An 18536-nucleotide genomic window follows, 5' to 3' on the forward strand; every position below is an offset into this window, starting at 1 on the left:
TACCTATTCATCATTTGAAAACTTCACAAAACTAAATTTGAGTGGTATTAAAATATTTTAAATTTCTTGAAGCCTTAAAAAGGCAAGCATCTCAAAGTTAGCATGGGACAAAGGCTGAAGTTACTAAAGTGACAGATCTGATTGTTTCATTAACTCCTTTTGTCAAAAAACCCTCATAAAATAAAATTAAAAGACATGTAAAAATTGTCAAAATTCACAACATACATGAAAGATAAGAGGTCTTGTTAATGGAGGGGTTTTATAAGGAAAATAAAGACATTCTGTTCCAAAACATTGCACCAAAATGTAAATCAGCTAAGTCATGAAAGAGAAATGTAAATGGCCAAACAATTCAGACAGAAGCGAAAATTTAAAACAACAACACACCATCAAATTGGCTGAGAATAAAATAATACTTAGAGCTAGTGATTGGTGCCAGTAGGATGTGTGACAAATGGCCAAGCTCATGCATTACTGAAGAGGACAGAAATTGGCTCAAATTCTAGAAGGCAATTTAGCAGAAAGTAATCAAAAAAAAAAAAAAAAAAGCCCTCAAAAAAGGTTCACACCCTTTGGCTCAAAAATTACATTTCTGAGAATTTATAACACAGACATGCTCTGTTATAGGTGTTGACAAACATTTTCTATTAAAAGGCCAGATAGTAAATATTTGAGGCTTTGAAAGTCACATAAAACTCTATTGCTATTTTTCCTTTTCTGGTTGTGCTTAAAAAAAAAAAAAAAAAGACAACTAAAAATGTAGAAACTGTTGGCTTGAGGACTGTTCAAAAAGAGGCAGTGGTCTGAAATCAGCCAGAGGGCAGTAATGTTTGCAAAGAGTACACTCCAAGAAAGTTCATCACCCCGCATTTGGCAATGGCCAAAAGAGAATCCAAACTAAATAAATGAGAATAGAAATTATTCACAACCAAATACAAGAACACACTTTTTAAAAATCATTTAAAATATTTTTAATGTTGCACATGGATATTTATTGCATGAAATAGTATTTATGATTAAGTAGGAAATAGTTTACTAAAGAATAGCTATGATGTGATCCCACATACAACATAATCATGCATATCATCATATGCATAGAAAAAATCTGGAAAGATATAAACACAGTGTCTATAGTGGTCTGGGGGTAGCAGGAAGAGGGGATGTGGATTCACTATTTGGCTTTTCATATGTGTATGTGTATTTCTTATACTGAATGTGTGTAGTTTTTGTAAAAAGCAAAAACACAAGAAACAACAAAGCACTTGAGCAGTGAGTTTGAGAGGGTCTTCCCTGAATCTTTTCTTCCAGATAGAAGTTGGTGGCTCCCTCTTTTGTGCTCCCTAATTTTTTTTTTTTTTTGACAGGCAGAGTGGACAGTGAGAGAGAGAGACAGAGAGAAAGGTTTTCCTTTGCCGTTGGTTCACCCTCCAATGGCCGCCGCGGCCGGCGCGCTGCAGCCGGCGCACCGCGCTGATCCGATGGCAGGAGCCAGGAGCCAGGTGCTTCTCCTGGTCTCCCATGTGGGTGCAGGGCCCAAGCACCTGGGCCATCCTCCACTGCACTCCCTGGCCACAGCAGAGAGCTGGCCTGGAAGAGGGGCAACTGGGACAGAATCCGGCGCCCCAACCGGGACTAGAACCCGGTGTGCCGGCGCCACAGGCGGAGGATTAGCCTATTGAGCCACAGTGCCGGCCTGTGCTCCCTAATTTTATAAAGGTCTTTGGAGCATCGCCATTTACTTACTCACAAAATGGCTAATACCATCATTTAGTTAACTTTCCCCTACTATCGGACACCTGAGTTCCCAATATTTCCCTGGTACAGTGTACTGGGCGCCCTCTACTTGCCCTCTGCCAGACCCATATCTGCCTCTGCTAGACTGCTTCAGAAGGGCAAACTTTCACAACCGATTCCCTCGGGGCTCTCTTGCCAGCCGTCCTTGACCAGTGGGTGATGCCAGTTGTACACACGGGGGTGGAAGAGGAGAATTGTTGGAGTGTTTCTTCCTACTCTTTTCACGCTTCTGGCAGAGTTCTGACAGTGCCTTTGCCCCTCCAAGGCTCCTGGCAGTGTGATTTCCTTTCCTTCTTTTGTTCCTGTAGGCTTTGCCACGCTAGCAGCTTCTGCTGCTACAAGGGCCTGACTACCTCTACATTCCTCTTGTTTCCTTTCATCCAACCCTAACCCTAGCCCTAACTTGTGTAAACAGTCTCTTCAACGAAATCTCTTGGTTTGAAACATCAGAGTGGAAGTTGGTTCCTGTTATGACAGACTGATATATTAAGGAGCACTGTTGATCATCAAAGAACACACATCTTTTACTCTTTATTGCAACAGGCCCTGGATAGCTTCAGAGTTTACATCTGAGCTTCTACTTGCAAGGTAATTATAGAGTGATTTACATGTTTCCTGAGCAGGAATGTGAATAACTTCTGAGAAGCCAGAGTTTGGGAATGTAGCACTGACTATTGTCCGTTTTGGAGAAGTAACACTCCATTGCATTTTATTGAATAAATTATTTACTAGAAGTGTTCAAATTTTGATTTTTTTTCAGTGGAATCTTTAAGAAAAAAAAATCCTATGGGAAACCTAACATGTAAATTAGGTAAAAGTCAAATTCCCATGGTTGAGGTAAGCTTGAGGAAAAACTTCCTACCTTTTTTTAAAAAAATACATAAATTATTTATTTTTTTGAAAGGGAGACACATAAAAGAGACACAAAGAGATTCCCCATCCACTGGTTTACTCCCCATATGCTTCCAATAGTTGGAACTGAGTCAACTGGAAAATAGGAGCCAGGAACTCAATCTGGGTTTGTCACAGGGTGGCAGGGACACAACTAATTGAACCAATACCTGCTGCCTCCCAGGTGACTTTAGCAGGAAGCTAGAACCAGGAGTGGAGCTGGGTGCAAACCCAGGCACTCAATTATGGGATATGGGCATCTCAGCTGGCATCTTAACTGCTAGACCTAACATCTTCTCCCTCTTCCTATATTAAAACAGTCCTAGGATGAGCTTTGCAGAAGCCTAGGGCTCCTTAGACACAATTTGAAAACACAGCTTTGAAGACGGCCAGAGTCTAGAAGCTACACTCTTCATAAATATAAAATATCCATTGCATTTCTTTAGGCTACAATCCTAGAATCACATAATCAACAAAATGATTTTACTGGTTGCATTTCAAGATACTCTTCACTGTGAACCACATTGCCTATCTCATTATTGTATCTATCATTAAATACACAACCCTTCTAAAAAATCTTCTGATTTCTCATCTTAGTTTTTGTTTAAGATTTATTTATTATTTGAAAGTCAGAGTTACACAAAGAGAAGGAGAGAGAGATCTTCCATCTGTTGGTTCTCTCTCCCAGATGGCCCCAAAGGCTAGGGCTGGGAAAGGACTGGGCTAGGCCAAAGCCAGGAGCCAAGAACTTCTTCTGGATCTCCCACATTGAGTCCAGGGGCCCAGGCCCTTGGGCCATCTTCTGCTGCTTTCCCAGGAACATTAGCAGGCAGCTGTATAGGAAGTGGAGCAGCTGGGACTTGAACCGGTGCCCATAAAGGATGGTGGCACTGCAAGCAGTAGCTCCATCTGCTATGTCACAATGCTGGCCCCCTAATCTTAGTTTTAAGTGAATTTTTATTGTGAGAGAATTTTTCTGAATCTATTATACATTTATATTCCCCCCTTTGTCTTTTTTTTTAGTTACCTATTTGATCATTTTTTTTAGTTACCTATTTGATTGTATTTTATCATTTCCATTTTTCATGCAATACATATTAATTCCTTGCCCTGATGTCTTCAAAAAATTCATGGAAAATGTGTATAACAAAAAATCTTTGCATAAATTTCAAAAATGTTTTTCAGCAAAATAAACTCATACCAGCTTGTTATAACATGTCTGAACAGAGTCTAGTTTGAGGTATTAAAAAAGTTAAGTCATCAGCTTAAAAAGGGCTCCATCAGAGAAATATGAATTCTCCCAACATTGAAGCAAGAACAAATGACAAACAGTGAAGTTTGACTGAAGGATGGAGAAACCATTGATGTGTTTCAAGAAGTTTGTGAAGACAATACCTTCACAGAAACTGACAGTTTACAAAAAGATAACTCATCTTAAGAAGCACCAGTAGCTGCTGAAGATGAAGCCCATAATGGCAGATAATCCACGTCAACTTGTGAGGAACCTTTAATCTTGGCTGTGTCCTAATAAGCCGACGCCATAGACATCTCATCTGGTTCATCTTTTTTTTTTTTTTTTTTTTCATCTGGTTCATCTTACACAGTTGTGACTAACAAGTTAGAGTAGAACAAACTTTATGCTCGGTGGATGCCAAAATTGTTGTACCCAGATCAGCTACAGAGAAGAGTGGAACTTTCAATGGAAAGTTTAAACAAGTAGAATCAAGATCCTGATTAAGGATATTTCTTTGAAGAGCTGTAACAGGAGATGAAACATGACTTTACCAGTATGATCCTGAAGACGGAGCTCACTCAGTCAAAGCCACGGCTACCAAGACTTGGAAGTGGTCCAGTCAAAGCAAAAGTGGATGAATTAAGAGGAAAGGTCATGGTTGACAATTTCTAGGGATGTGGAAGACGTTTTACTTGTTGATTTTCTGGACGGCCAACGACTGATAACATCGGCTTATTAGGAGGGCATTTTGAGACAGTTAGCTAAAGCTTTAGCAGACAAATTCCCAGGAAAACTTCCCCAGAAAGTCCTTCTTTACTACGACAAAGCCTCTGTTCATTCCTTTAATCAAGCAATGGCAATTTCGCCAGTTTCAATGGCAACCACCTGACAGTACTAATTTGGCTTCTTCTGACTTCTTTTTGCTTCCTAATCTTTAAAAAAAAATTTTAAAGAGCATCATTTTTCTTCATTTAATCATGTAAAGAAGATTGCATTGATAGAGTTAAATTCCTAGGGACTTCTGTTCTTTAGGGCTGACCTTTTGACAAGTGTCTTGAACTTGATGGAACGTATGTTGAGAAATAAACTTTATATTTTTTATTTTCACCTTTTAATTTCATCTGTCCCCAAACTTTTTGAAGTCCTTTCATATAATCTCCTGGACATTATGCTATGGTTATATAAAGGGCTTCAAAAAGTTTGTGGACAGGAGCCACTTTGTGGTACATTGGGCTAAATCACTGCTAGCAATGCCAGCATCCCCTATTAGAGTGCTGGCTTGAGTCCAGGCATTTTCCTTTCTGAGAAGCTTCCTGCTAATGTTCCTGGGAAGAAAGGGGTTGATTGTTCAAATATTTGGGCTCTTGTCAACCATGCAAGAGACCCAGATTGAGTTCCTGGGTTTTGGCTTCAACCTGGCCCAGCCCTGGTTGTTGCAGGCATACGAGGAGTGAACCAGAGGATAGAAGATCTCTCTTTCACTTTCTCTCTATCTCTCTTACTCTGCCTATCAAATAAATAAATGAATGAATAAATAAATAAAGCTTTAAAAAATAAGAGTAAAGGGACCGGTGCTGTGGTGAAGCAGGTTAAAGCCCTGGCCCGAAGCGCCGGCATCCCATATGGGCGCTGGTTCGAGTCCTGGCTGCTCCATTTCCGATCCAGCTCTCTGCTGGATCTGGAGGATGGCTCAGGTTAATAAAATGTGGGTTACCCATGACAAGGAACAGAATTGAATTGGTATCACTCTGAGAGTTTCCTAGCACATAATTGCACAATATTCTTCTTGTGTTCCCTTTAAATCATTAACTAATATAAACCATTTATGCCTGCCCTAGAAGAGATAAAATAATTTTCATGAAAGCAAAACATATACATGATTTTTCATGGATTTTGGGTAGGAATCATTAATGTTTGTGATAGAATGCTTAGTAGTCTTAAGTTTTTCTTAAGGTACAGTGCAAGGTTACTAAACTTTATAAACCTGGGGGAGTTTGAATATGGTATTGAAGTCTTCAAGTAGCTGAGATATCAAACGCAAAGGAGAACTTTCTATAACAAGTCAGACCAGGCACAAGTATATATATATATGCATATATATATAGTCACTTCCCAATGCATAACTATATAAGTTTCCCTCTAATAAGGTTTCACTGGGCCTTGAGTATTTATCCTTATTCTATTATACTCTGCACACGCACATGCACACACACACAAAAGTATATGTTAAACTTCATAAAATGGAGATTACCTTTTTTTCACTTACCCTTTTAAAGAAGTGTTGCTTTACAAAATCCCAGATAAATATAATGAATGTCAAAGCTTTGATATATGTGGACCTTGGACTTTGAGGTTCTCTCTGTCTCAAAGGAATTAAAAGCTGGACTCTGAGAGTAAAAAATTCAGGGAGGGGATACGGGATTGCTTTTCCCTGAGCTCCATCTCAACATTCCTTAGTTCAGTAAACCATGAAGCCTGGCCTCTGCCGATTAGGTGTAGAGTTCTCTGCCACTCAGTACAAAGGTTATTCTCTGAACTGAGCGTATTATCAATGAGTCATTTCCTTCAATTCTTCAACCTTCCTGGATACTTTCTGGTTTACATTAGTTTTCCATGGACAACTTGAAAATCAAGTTATTATTGGAGCCTCCCTAATGCACTTTAGTTTGTAAATTTACTTTATCTTTTATTTTGCTATCTTGACTTCACATCTGTTATTCCTTTTGTGTATTTTGCTTTGGAATCAGTTTGCTTTATTTTTAGAACTGTAAGCAATTTAGTAATTTTTCTTTTGATGTGTTGTGGTAAGTATGGAAATCAAACTAATTTCATAGGGAAAAGGGCATTAAAAGTCTCACTAAATTTCTTAGGCATTAGAAATAGAACTGTAAGAGTTTCTTTAAAATGTCTCATATACAGAATGAAATTCTTTTATTAAACTGCACCTGTTGTGTCTCCTCCACATCTCACATTACCAAATCATTCTGGTAAAAACTTAAGCCAACAAGACACTGCAGAGGCAAGAGGAGATAAGAAGTAGAACTCTGGAATGTTGATTTGACTGTAATTTTAATTTGTTAAATGACTTCTTTCTGTGCTATAAAGTGCTTCATTATAATAGTTGGAGATCACCAAACATATCTGGGCACACAGAATTGTACTATTGCTCCTAATGCCTCACAACTTGAAAATAGATTTAATTCCTAAAATGCCTTCACACATATTCAATGTTTGATCCTAAATGTTTTCACAAGTCTCTTCATAGACTATATAAACACTGAAATGTTTGCTTACTATGAGTAATCTGTTCCACAAATGAACAGTTATAAACACAAAAAAATCAGAAAATGAAAAAGAATACACACTTCTGTTATCCAAATTTTTAAAATTTATTTCAGAGGCAGAGAGAGAAGAGACAACTCCTATTCACTGGGTTACTCTTCAACTGCCTACATTGGCCCCTGCATGAGGCTGAAGCTGGGAGCTGGAAACACAATGCTTCCAGTCACCAGGGCTGCCTCCCAGGGTCTGCATTAGCAGGAAGCTGGCGCCAGCAGTTAGAGCTGAGTATTGGACAGGTACTCCAGTACAAGACATGGACTTCTTTCCTGATGTCTAACCACTAGGCCAAATGCTGCCACATAGTTTCTTTCATCATGCACATTTCCTCTCCTCTTCATATATATTTTCCCCATCTTTACTCTTTCCAACAGATCATGAAGAAAAGTTCAATACATTGCTATATGGTTAAATTTCATCTTGGAAATAGCAACAAAGGCAGTCATTAGATGCTTGTGCAAAGACCAATGAGTCAAGTGAAAGATGCAGACCACTGCTTGACACCAAGATGAGGAAAAGGAGGCTAATCCCTAGCCTCCACTTACTTCTCCACTGCCCTCCCTGGTCTCCCACTCTCCACGCCTTTGGTTAGTCATATCTCATGGATGACTGTGGAGGTTTTGACCTCTGCATATTACAGGGTCAAATACATCATTGTACCACCGGCAGTTCTCTGTTGTCACTTTTTTTTCCTTAAAAAGTTATTTATTTGAAAATTAGGGTTACACATGCAGAGAGAGAGAGAGAGAGAGAGAGAGAGGTGTTTCATCAACCGGTTCACTCCCCAATTGGCCACATGGCCGGCTCTGTGCCGACCCAAAGCCAGAAGCCAGGATCTTCTTCCAGGTCTCCCACGTGGGTGCAGGGGCACAAGGACTTTAGTCATCTTCTACTACTTTTCCAGGCCATAGCAGAGAGCTGGATCGGAAGTAGAGCAGCTGGATTGGAACCAGCGCCCATAAGGGATGCTGATATTGCAGGCAGTGGCTTAATCCACTATGCCACAGCTTGTCACCCTTTTTGAAGTCAGAATTTAAAACTTGGAAAAATATTTGAGGTTTTTATTATAAATGTTTCATTAGCTGCAAATTACTTCCTATCTTCCACTTTGATTTTTTTTTTTTTTTTTTTTTTTGGTTAAGGGGAGAGGATAGAGAGCAAGAATGTTCTCATGTGCTGGTTCACTCCCCAAATGCACAAAATGAACAAGGAGGACTAGGCTGGGGTCAAATCTGAGCACCAAGAACTCAATCCAGGTATCTCCAGTGGGTGGAGTGGGTGGCAGGGACTCAATGTCTTAAGTCATCATGGCTGCCTTCCAGGGTCCCCAGTAGCAGAAAGCTGGAGTCAGAGTAGGAGGTGGGAGGCAGGTATTGAACTCAGTCACTACAATATAGGATATAAGTGTCTCCAGCGCCAGTCACTACAATATAGGGTATAAATGTCTTCAGCGCCAGGCCAAATGCCTGCTCCTACTTTGAATCCTAAAAACACATATTAAACATTGCTGTCTTGCCTTCCACTGTCTTTTTGCTCTAAGTGACTCTTTTGATTCTAAATTAAGGCAGAAATTATATATATTTAAGTTAATTGTACCACTGAAGTTGAGATGAGTCATTTTTCTTTTTTAATTTAGGATTTGGAGGCAAGAGTTTCAAAACATAGCAGCTGAATATCAGAGTACAAAATGATGATATTTGCTTTTCTCTTTCCTTACATCTTCTTTAATCTTCTGTAGAAAGAATACAGTATCCAGAATAGTAGAAAGCCTCAGGCAACCAAATATCAAAACAACATTAAAGAGATTCCAAAAAGGACTTAAAGTTTTCCCATATGAGTGGAAAAACACACTCACTTGATTTTCTTCTCCTCCGTAAATGAAATACCACATACTGAGGAATCTAATGTTCATCACAGTGTATGCACTCAGTGAATAATTTTGTTACTTAAATATCATTATTGCAGTATACCCATAGTACAAACAAGCCTAAGGAAATCCACAGAGTTTTAATGGCCATAATTATTATGACGAATCCTCCTGATTACATAATTCCCCATGGGACTTGCTAGCATCATGGAATTTATAAACCAACTTACCAAAGTTGGTAGAAGAAGTCAATTTACTCATTTATTTAGGATTTTTTTAAAAAATTTATTTTTATTATTTGAAAGATATAGTTTCAGACAGAGACAGACAGACCTAGAGGGAAGATCTTCCATCTGCTCGTTCACTCCCCAAATGGCTGCAATGGGGCCCGATCCAAAGCCAGGACCTGGGAGCTTCTTCCAGGCCTCCCACATGGATTCAGGGCTGCAGGTTCTTGGGCCATCCTCCACAGCTTTCCCAGGTATATTCTAGCAGGGAGTTGGATTGCAAGTGGAACAGCCGGGACTTAAACTGGTGACCATATGTGAAGTCAGTGCTGCAAATGGCAGCTTTACCCTCTATGCCACAATGCTGGCCCCTTTTTGGGATATTTTATAGGAAATCTTATGTGTCTACTGCTAAACAGGGGTCCCCAAAACCATATCTATAAAATATACATATTTTCAATAATAGTGGTTTGCTTTTTTTTTTTTTAAGATTTTATTTATTTATTTGACAGCTATAGTTACAGACTGTGAGAGGGAGAGACACAGAGAAAGGTCTTTTATCCATTGGTTCACTCTCCAAATGACCACAATGGCCAGAGCTGTGCCAATCCAAAGCCAGGAGCTGGGTACTTCTTCCTGCTCTCCCATGTGGGTGCAGGGGCCAAAGCACTTGGGCCATTTTTTTTTTTTTTTTTTGACAGGCAGAGTTAGACAGTGAGAGAGAGAGACAGAGAGAAAGGTCTTCCTTCTGCTGGTTCACCCCCCAAATGGCCACAATGGCCGGAACTACGTTGATCCGAAGCCAGGAGCCAGGTGCCTCCCCCCAGTCTCCCATGCGGGTACAGGACCCAAGCATTTGGGCCATCCTCCACTGCCTTCCCGGGCCACAGCAGAGAGCTGGACTGGAAGAGGAGCAGAGGAGCAACCAAGACAGAATGCGGCACCCCAACTGGGACTAGAACCTGTGGTGCTGGCGCCGCAGGTGGAGGATTAGCCTAGTGAGCTGCAGTGCTGGCCTTGGGCCATCTTCTACTGCTTTCCCAGGCCACAGCAGAGAGCTGGATTGGAAGGGGAATAGCCGGGACTAGAACCGGCGTCCATATGGGATGCGGGCAATACAGGCGAAGGATTAACCTACTGCACCATGGTGACAGCCCCCCATATTTTCAATAATAAACATGTTGACATTTCACGTTAGAAATATGGAAATTAGTTGAAATCTGCATGTACACATTTAACTATTACCATGTGCCAAGGCTTAACCTTCTTTGAAATTACAGCACAATATCTTTAACATTAATGTTAAATCTTATGTGGTGAACATATTCTGCATATATTTTGAATTTCATTATAATTTGGCATGCCATATATCAAAATTAAGCAACATATTAAGGTTTTTATCTAAGAAATTTGATTTGGAGGGATTATTTAAAGGAAAAACCCAAGTCTTTCAGTCTTCTTTGATGTGATATATTCACCCCCTGGTGGCAACTCAGTAGAAAACAAGTGCATTTAGTAAAAACCTTGTTCTTAGGTCTTCAAAGAAGGAGGTACCTTTCTCTGAAGGGAGGAGAGAACCTCCACTTTGACTATGACCTTGTCTAAACAAGATAAGAGTCGGAGAACTCAAGGGGCTTCCATAGCCTTGGAAACTCATGACTGGAGCATAGGGAGATTACTGATGCCATAGACAGGAGTGTCAATTGGTAAAGTCAACAACAGGAGTCACTGTGCACTTACTCCTCATGTAGGATCTCTGTCCTTAGTGTGCTGTACATTGAGATTTAATGCTATAACGAGTACTCAAACAATATATTTCACTTTGTGTTTCTATGGGGGTGCAAACTGTTGAAATCTTTACTTAATGCATACTAAACTGATCCTCTGTAAAAAAAAAAAAAAAAAAAAAAAAGAAAAGAAAAGAAAAGAAACTATCAACTCCCAACTTGACTCTCACTGGGATTAAACATGACAATAGGTCTGATCTGATTTCATCATCATTAAAAAAAATCATCTATTATTTTTCACTTTATGTTTCTGTGTGGGAGCAAACTGTTGAAATCCTTACTTAATGTATACTAAGCTGATCTTCTGTATATTAAGATAATCGAAAATGAATCTTGATGTGAATGGAAGGGGAGAGGGAGTGGGAAAGGGGAGGGTTGTGGGTGGGAGGGACGGTATGGGGGGGAAGCCATAGTAATCCATTATTCGTACTTTGGAAACGTATATTCATTAAATAAAAGTTAAAAAAAAAAAAAGAAAAAGAAATCAAGAAAAAAAAAATAAAAACCTTGTTCTTTTGGGAATTATCCACAAAGAAAAATATGGCAGATTTTGTATAATGCTCCCCTCATGATCCTCTGCATGTATTTCCTTGAATGCCACTTTTATTTTTGTTACAAAACAACTATTCACAAACAAAACAACAGGAAATATAGAGAAGTAGGTCACTCATTATTTCCAACAGCATCTAAAGAGAACCAACTGCTAACACTTTGGATATGCTTTCCTCTAGAATTCTTAAAAATGTATGTTTTCATATTTTTTCCTAGCAGAAACCATCCCTATTCTTTATTTTTTTAAAGATTTATTTATTTATTTGAAAGGCAGTTACAGAGAGGCAGAGGCAGAAGCAGAGAGGCAGAGAGAGAGAGAGAGAGAGAGAGAGAGAAAGGTCTTCCATTCACTGATTCACTCCCTAAATGGCTACAATGACTGGAGCTGCGCAGATCCGAAGCGAGGAGCCAGGAGCTTCCTCTGGATCTCCCGTGCACATCCCTATTCTTTAAAGTTCCTATTTTATTAGTACTCCTCTCTGTTTCAGCTGTTACTCCAATCAGTACTCTGAGCGTGGATACTGGTTGATGACCTTAGAAATAAGCCAACATTGCCTGTTAGACTCACATAATCTCGAAATCCACGAACATTCCCAGTATCCAAATATAATCCTCCTGGCTTCTTGATCCAAGGTGGCCACCTCTAGGCTAACTGTAGTGTTCTGTGAGTTCAGAAAATGGGAAACTGATGGCCAGTTAGCAAATGTGATGAAAATGAAACAGATAATTTGTGAATACTGATATAGTAAGATCTGTTGCCCATTTTTAAACTGTTTTATTTTAAATGTAATGGTTGTTTACAAATTCCAGATAAAAGCCCCTTATCAAATATATGATTCATTAAAATTTTTTTTTCCATTCTATGGGTGGCCCCAGAATTCTTGTCCAAAATGATATAAATGCTTGGAAAAGCTCTGGTTGTTTCATATAAAACCAAGCATAGACCTACTCTATAAATCAGCAATTCTACTTATAGGTGTTACCGGAGAAATGCAGGGTTCTTGTCTTCGTGCAAGAAAGAATTCAGGCGTGAGACAGAGTAGTGGAAAGTAAAAAGTAGCAAAGTTTATTAGGGTAGGGACATCCGCAAGAACGGATGGGCACCTCTCCAGACAGGACCTGAGAGAGAGTGCAGTCGCTTGGACGGTGGGAAGGAACAAGGTTACATGGTTGAGTGGAGAGACTACACCTGGCCAGGCAGGTGGGCAGCTCAGCATAGAGGCAGAGGGCTGAGCGCCCAGTCTGGTTGAGGCTGGGGGTTTTTAAAGAGATGGGTCTCTGTCTTCACACATTTCCTCCTGAAACAAAGGATTTTATGGCTGTAAATATTAATAAACTCCTATCTGAGTTTTCCCTTGAAGGTATCAGACAGGAGGAAGCCTAGCTGGCGCCATCCTGGGTTCAGAGGAAGGGTGAGCAGGACCCCCTAGAGAATGGGGATCCAGAGCAGGGTGTTTGAAATGCAGATACTGGGCTGCATCTGGGAGATTGTGGAAGATTTGTCAGGCAGAAGGGGCGGGGACCCCCACCTGGCAGGTTATCAGGTAGAAGGGGGCAGGGCAGGATGCGAACACTGGGCTGCCCCTGAAACATTATCGGGATGACTTTGAGATGTAGATGCATATGCTGGACGTAGAAGTCTTCTCTTTAGGTCTTTGTCATATGCACATAAGCTCATATCTAACTTCCTACCTAACATAGGTACTTATCCAAGAGAAAAGAAAATATATGTCTATAAAAGATTTACACAAGAATGTTTATGGCATCTTTATTTGTAATAACCCCAAATCGGAAACAGTCCAGGTGCCCATCAAAAGGAAGCTGGATCAGCTATCTTCTATGGCCTGGGAAGGCAGTAGAAGATGGCCCAAATCCTTGGGCCCCTGCGCCTATGTGGGAGACTCGAAAGAAGCTCCTGGCTTCTGGCTTTGGATTGGCACAGCTCCGGCTGTTGTGGCCCATTGGGGAGTGGACCAGCAGATGGAAGACTTCTCTCTCTCTCTGTCTTTCCTTCTCTCTCCATGTAACTATGACTTTCAAATAAAAAAATAAATAAATCTTTTTTTTTTTTTTTAAAAAGGAGGTGAGGCTGGATCAACAAACTGTGGTATATTCATACAATAAAACACTACTCAGCAAGAAAATGGAGCAAACTTCTGACTCCATGACAACAACAGACACTTTGCTAAGTGAGAGACACCATACTCCAGAAGTACACAAGGTTCTAGAAAACGGGAAATTAACCTCTGGTAGAAAACTACAAGAGTGGTTGCCACTGTGGTAGAAGATGAAGAATGAGTGGAAGTTGGCAAGAGGAAATGTTGCTCCTCCACGAAGACGGGGAGCGACATAAGATCCCCCTTTCTTTTTATTTTTGGCGTTGATACACGCCTGTCTTCGGTGTCCCGCGGCACACACTCTGCTCTACTTGCTAGAGTTGCCACAGGCTCTTACAAGTCCTATCAATCAGGCAAACCGAATCCGGGTCCTCTCTTCGCCATGTTGTGAGGAGGTTTTTAGGCGCTGATGCGTGCCTGTGTTCGGTGCCCTGCAGCGCATGCTCTGGTCGAGCCTGCAGGGGCTTACAAGCTCTATCAGGCAAACCGAATCCAAGCCTTCTCATTGCCTTTTTGTGGGGGAGACTTATTAGTGTTGGTTTGTGCCTATCTTCGGTGACCTGCAGCTCATGCTTTGGTCGAGCTGCTTGCTGGTGCTTACCGCCTTAAATCAGGCAGACCGAATCCAAGCCTCCTAATTGTTGCATTGTGGGGAAGCCTTACTGATGTTAATTCGTGCCTGTCTTCGGTGACCTGCGGCGCACAAGCTGCTGGCCGCCCAGGTGCTCATCGCCTCACTAATCGGGCAGACCGAATCCAAGCCTTCTAATTGTGGTATTGTAGGGAGGCCTTTCTATTTCTCTATTTCTCTATCTCCGGGCATTCCTATTTCTCCCATTTTACTTCTATCTTCCAGCATTCCTATTTCTCTCATCTTCTAAACTTCTGTTTCTCTTATCCCTGCGGCTTTCCGGCGCCCGCCCCGAGACTGCTTCTCAGTGGCTTCCCGGCTCTGAGCCACTTCAGCCCGCGCTTCTCCGATCTGCGCGGCTTCCCGGCTTTGCGCGCACGCTCCGCGGTCTCCACGCACTTCGCGCCCGCACCACGGCCTCGCGCCAGCCCCGGCGTTCCCCATCTATTCACGCCCCGTGCTCTCTCTGCACGCGGCGGCTTCCGCGAATGTTTCCGCCACCACCGGCATTCAGTCCAAGTTCCCCGGACTAACCTGGCGAATTCCAACCTGGCGGCCCACGTCTCTGCCTCTGGTTCCAGATGTTCGCCTCTTGCTCCCCGGGGTGACTTGAAGAATTCCAAGGTGGCTTATGTCTCCGCCTCGGCCTGCACTCGCGGCTTCATCCTCCCTAACATTTTTCTCTACCCGGTATGTTTCCCTAAGTTTTCTTCCAACAATATTCCTCTCATTTCTCCTGGCTTCTCCCCACAGTCCGTATCCGAGTCCAAGCCTCCTCCAGGTTTCACTTTCGCTTTCAATCTCCTAGCTTCCCCACCATAGTCCGCATCCGAGTCTATGAAAGCTTTCACTTTCGCTTTCAATCCTAACTTCTTTCCCACAGTCCATATCCGAGTCTATGCCTAGGCTTTCAATAGCTTCTTCCGGCACCTAGGCTCTTTGCTAGTCTCTCTCTCCGGTATTTTCCTGCTTCTTCCCGTTTCTTCCCTCCTAAGTTTCCTATCCGTCCTAGGTTTCCTAATCCGAGTCATGTTTCCTATCCGAGTCACGGCACCATTATGTCGCTCCCCCTCTTCGTGGGGGAACGACACTGAACCCTGCCTAGGCTTCCTATCCGAGTCACGGCACCATTATGTCGCTCCCCGTCTTCGTGGAGGAGCAACACAGGACCCTGCGCTGTTCTCTCGTCTGCTCGGCCCTCCCCGGGTTTGCTGCTGGTTCTTCCCGGGTTGGCTACTATCCCTTCCACCTCCGTGGAAGGGTAGTTCCCCCTGGCCACATTCCCCACTTCCGCAGGGGAGCGGCACACCGCCGGCCGGCTCTCTCGGGGGCTGCACAGGTGTTCCCCTTAGATGTTCCCCATAGATGTTCCTGGTGCATGCCGTCTCTCTCCTCCTTTATAGTCCTCCTCCGCCAATCCCAACTCGGCTGCCCACACGCCGAGTACGCTGCTCTCCTCCAATCAGGAGCAAGTCCTACAATTTATTAGTTGAACTGGAGGCAGCTGTGCGGAAGCTGTTTACTTCTCTCCCAGCGCCATATTGTGGGAGAGCAGATGCATAGAATAAGTCTTAATTCGAGTAACAGTCTAGTCCGGATTGCTCCCCACAAGGAAACATGGTAAAAACATTTGTTTCTAAAAAGGACTTCAGAATGTCTATGGCTAGAGGCATTGAGACTGAAATAGAGGATTTACAAATGAGGACGGCCTGGCAAAGGGCAATGGTGAAGCACTGACAGTTCTCGAATGCCTGGGAATTCCCACGTCATTGATGCACACATTTCCAGCCATATTTCATGGGTTCTTTACAAGCATCTCTAATCTGGATTCAACAGCGTACTCATTTTCTGGTGATAAAAGTGAGGTTCAAGGGAGTTAGATAATTTGAGCAAGGTCACTCAACTAGGAACATAAGAGATTATATGATTTGTAGGCCTAAACCAAAGTGAAAATTCAAGGTCCTTTGTTCAAAAATTATTAATAGCAAAGCATTAAACCACGACCAGGGACCTTCTGAGCATGAGGCCTTGTGAGACACAGCTTGCAAGCACACGAAGCTGGTGGGACAAGGAAGATTTGAATCTCAGACTAATAGGAAAGCCCATTTTTTTGCAGTAAATCATAGGAGCCATGCCTTATTGTGCACAATGAATGATACCCAATGGTGAGTTCAGTCCCGTAGCTGGTTAAAAACTGAATTGCAGGTTAGAAGTGCCTTCTGTGATGTCTGTTGTTTGTTATCAGTTCAGAAGGCATTTAATTATTTTATTTGACCTAGGTTAGAAAAGGAAACTTTCTACCAAAGGCTTGGCAATATATCTTCTTAAATATCAAGTAGCTAAGAATAACTCTTTTAACTCCCCCACTCCTGAATTCTTCCCTGAACCCTTTCTTTCTGATGAACAATACTGTAGCAATGATGAGATGTTTACTGATGAAATCACCTTATGTGAGACAACTGGGTGAATCCTGAAGTAGACAAACAAACTTCTTAACAATGGTTGCAGCAGTTGAGTTAAATCTTAATTTCATTTAAGAGTAAGCTACTGGAGTTGGGCATTGTGGCATAGTGGGCTAAGCCCATGTCTGCAATGCCAGCATCCCATATAGGCACTAGTTTGAGTCCTGGCTGCTCCACTTCTGATCCAACTCTCTGCTATGGCCTGGGAAAGCAGTAGAGCATGGCATAGGTCCTTGGGCCCCTGTGCCCATGTGGGAGACCTGGAGGAAGCTCCAGTCTCCTGGCTTCAGATAGGCACAGCTCCGGCTGTTGCAGCCAACTGGGGAGTGAACCAGAGGATGATGGAAGACACCCCCCCCCCGGCCTCTTCTTCTCTCTGTGTAACTGACTTCAAATAAATAAATACATCTTTTTTTTATTTTTTCTTTTTCTTTTTTTTTTTTCTTTGACAGGCAGAGTGGACAGTGAGAGGGAGACAGAGAGAAAGGTCTTCCTTTTGCCGTTGGTTCACCCTCCAATGGCCGCCGCGGCCGGCGCGCTGCAGCCGGCGCACCGCGCTGATCCGATGGCAGGAGCCAGGAGCCAGGTGCTTCTCCTGGTCTCCCATGTGGGTGCAGGGCCCAAGCACCTGGGCCATCCTCCACTGCACTCCCTGGCCACAGCAGAGAGCTGGCCTGGAAGAGGGGCAACCGGGACAGAATCCGGCGCCCCAAGCGGGACTAGAACCCGGTGTGCCGGCGCCGCTAGGCGGAGGATTAGCCTAGTGAGCTGCGGCGCCGGCCCTTTTTTTTTTTTTTAAAAAAGGAGTGTTTGGCCAGCACTGCGGCTCACTAGGCTAATCCTCCGCCTCATGCCTCCAAGGCATGGCTCCTATGAAGGCCTGCCAGCACCCCAGGTTCTAGTCCCGGTTGGGGCGCTGGATTCTGTCCTGGTTGCTCCTCTTCCAGTCCAGCTCTCTGCTGTGGCCTTGGAAGGCAGTGGAGGATGGCCCAAATGCTTGGGCCGCTGCAACTGCGTGGGAGACCAGGAAGAGGCTCCTGGCTCCTGGTTTTGGATTGGCACATCTCTGGCCATTGTGGCCAGTTGGAGGGTGAACCAGCGGATGGAAGATCTCTCTCTGCCTTTCCTTCTCTCTCTGTAACTCTGAATTTCAAATAAATAAATTTTTTTAAAAAACGTCTACATTGTCAAATAAGTTATTAAAATTCCAGAAAAAGTCTTGGCATCAATCCAAGCTAGTCAAATTTTCAGGCAAGCTTTGACGTTTCCGACAGCAGCCTCTAGAGGGCAATCTCGTTTGCTGTTAATCAGCCCAAGTCCGCACTCCCTTCTCTCCCCTCTCTCCGCCTTCACTCTGGCCCCGCCTCCGAGCATGCCTCCGCCCCTATAGGGTCCCGCCCCCAAAGGACCCCGCCCCCATAGGGCCCCACCCCTGGCCCATCGCCCTCCCCCGCCCTCACTGCGTTTCCTCCAGCACTGGTTCTTGCCCCGCCTCTCAGCGCCCCGTACCGGAAAAGCCACCATAGGCCGCTCTGGCCTCTTGGAGGACTGATCATCGGTGTCCTGGGCGGTGCAGGAGCGGTGGGCGGGTCTGACGTGAGGAGATTTTTGGGTTCCCCCTGCTCCCTGAGTTTT

General features: G+C 43.1%; 1 protein-coding gene across 1 annotated transcript in view; it reads right to left on the reverse strand.

The window, feature by feature from the left end:
* Positions 1–6429, reverse strand: part of INPP1 (inositol polyphosphate-1-phosphatase) — a 36156-nt gene extending 29727 nt beyond the window's left edge. Inside the window, exon 1 of the mRNA XM_089330182.1 lies at positions 6186–6429. The gene's annotated coding sequence lies outside the window, so the exon portion shown is untranslated. The remainder of the gene's footprint in view (positions 1–6185) is intronic.
* Positions 6430–18536: the final 12107 nt, after the last annotated feature.

This window comes from Oryctolagus cuniculus, chromosome 3 (genome assembly GCF_051225735.1).
Source record: "Oryctolagus cuniculus isolate XC-2025 breed Fujian yellow rabbit chromosome 3, ASM5122573v1, whole genome shotgun sequence".
Lineage (NCBI taxonomy): Eukaryota > Metazoa > Chordata > Mammalia > Lagomorpha > Leporidae > Oryctolagus > Oryctolagus cuniculus.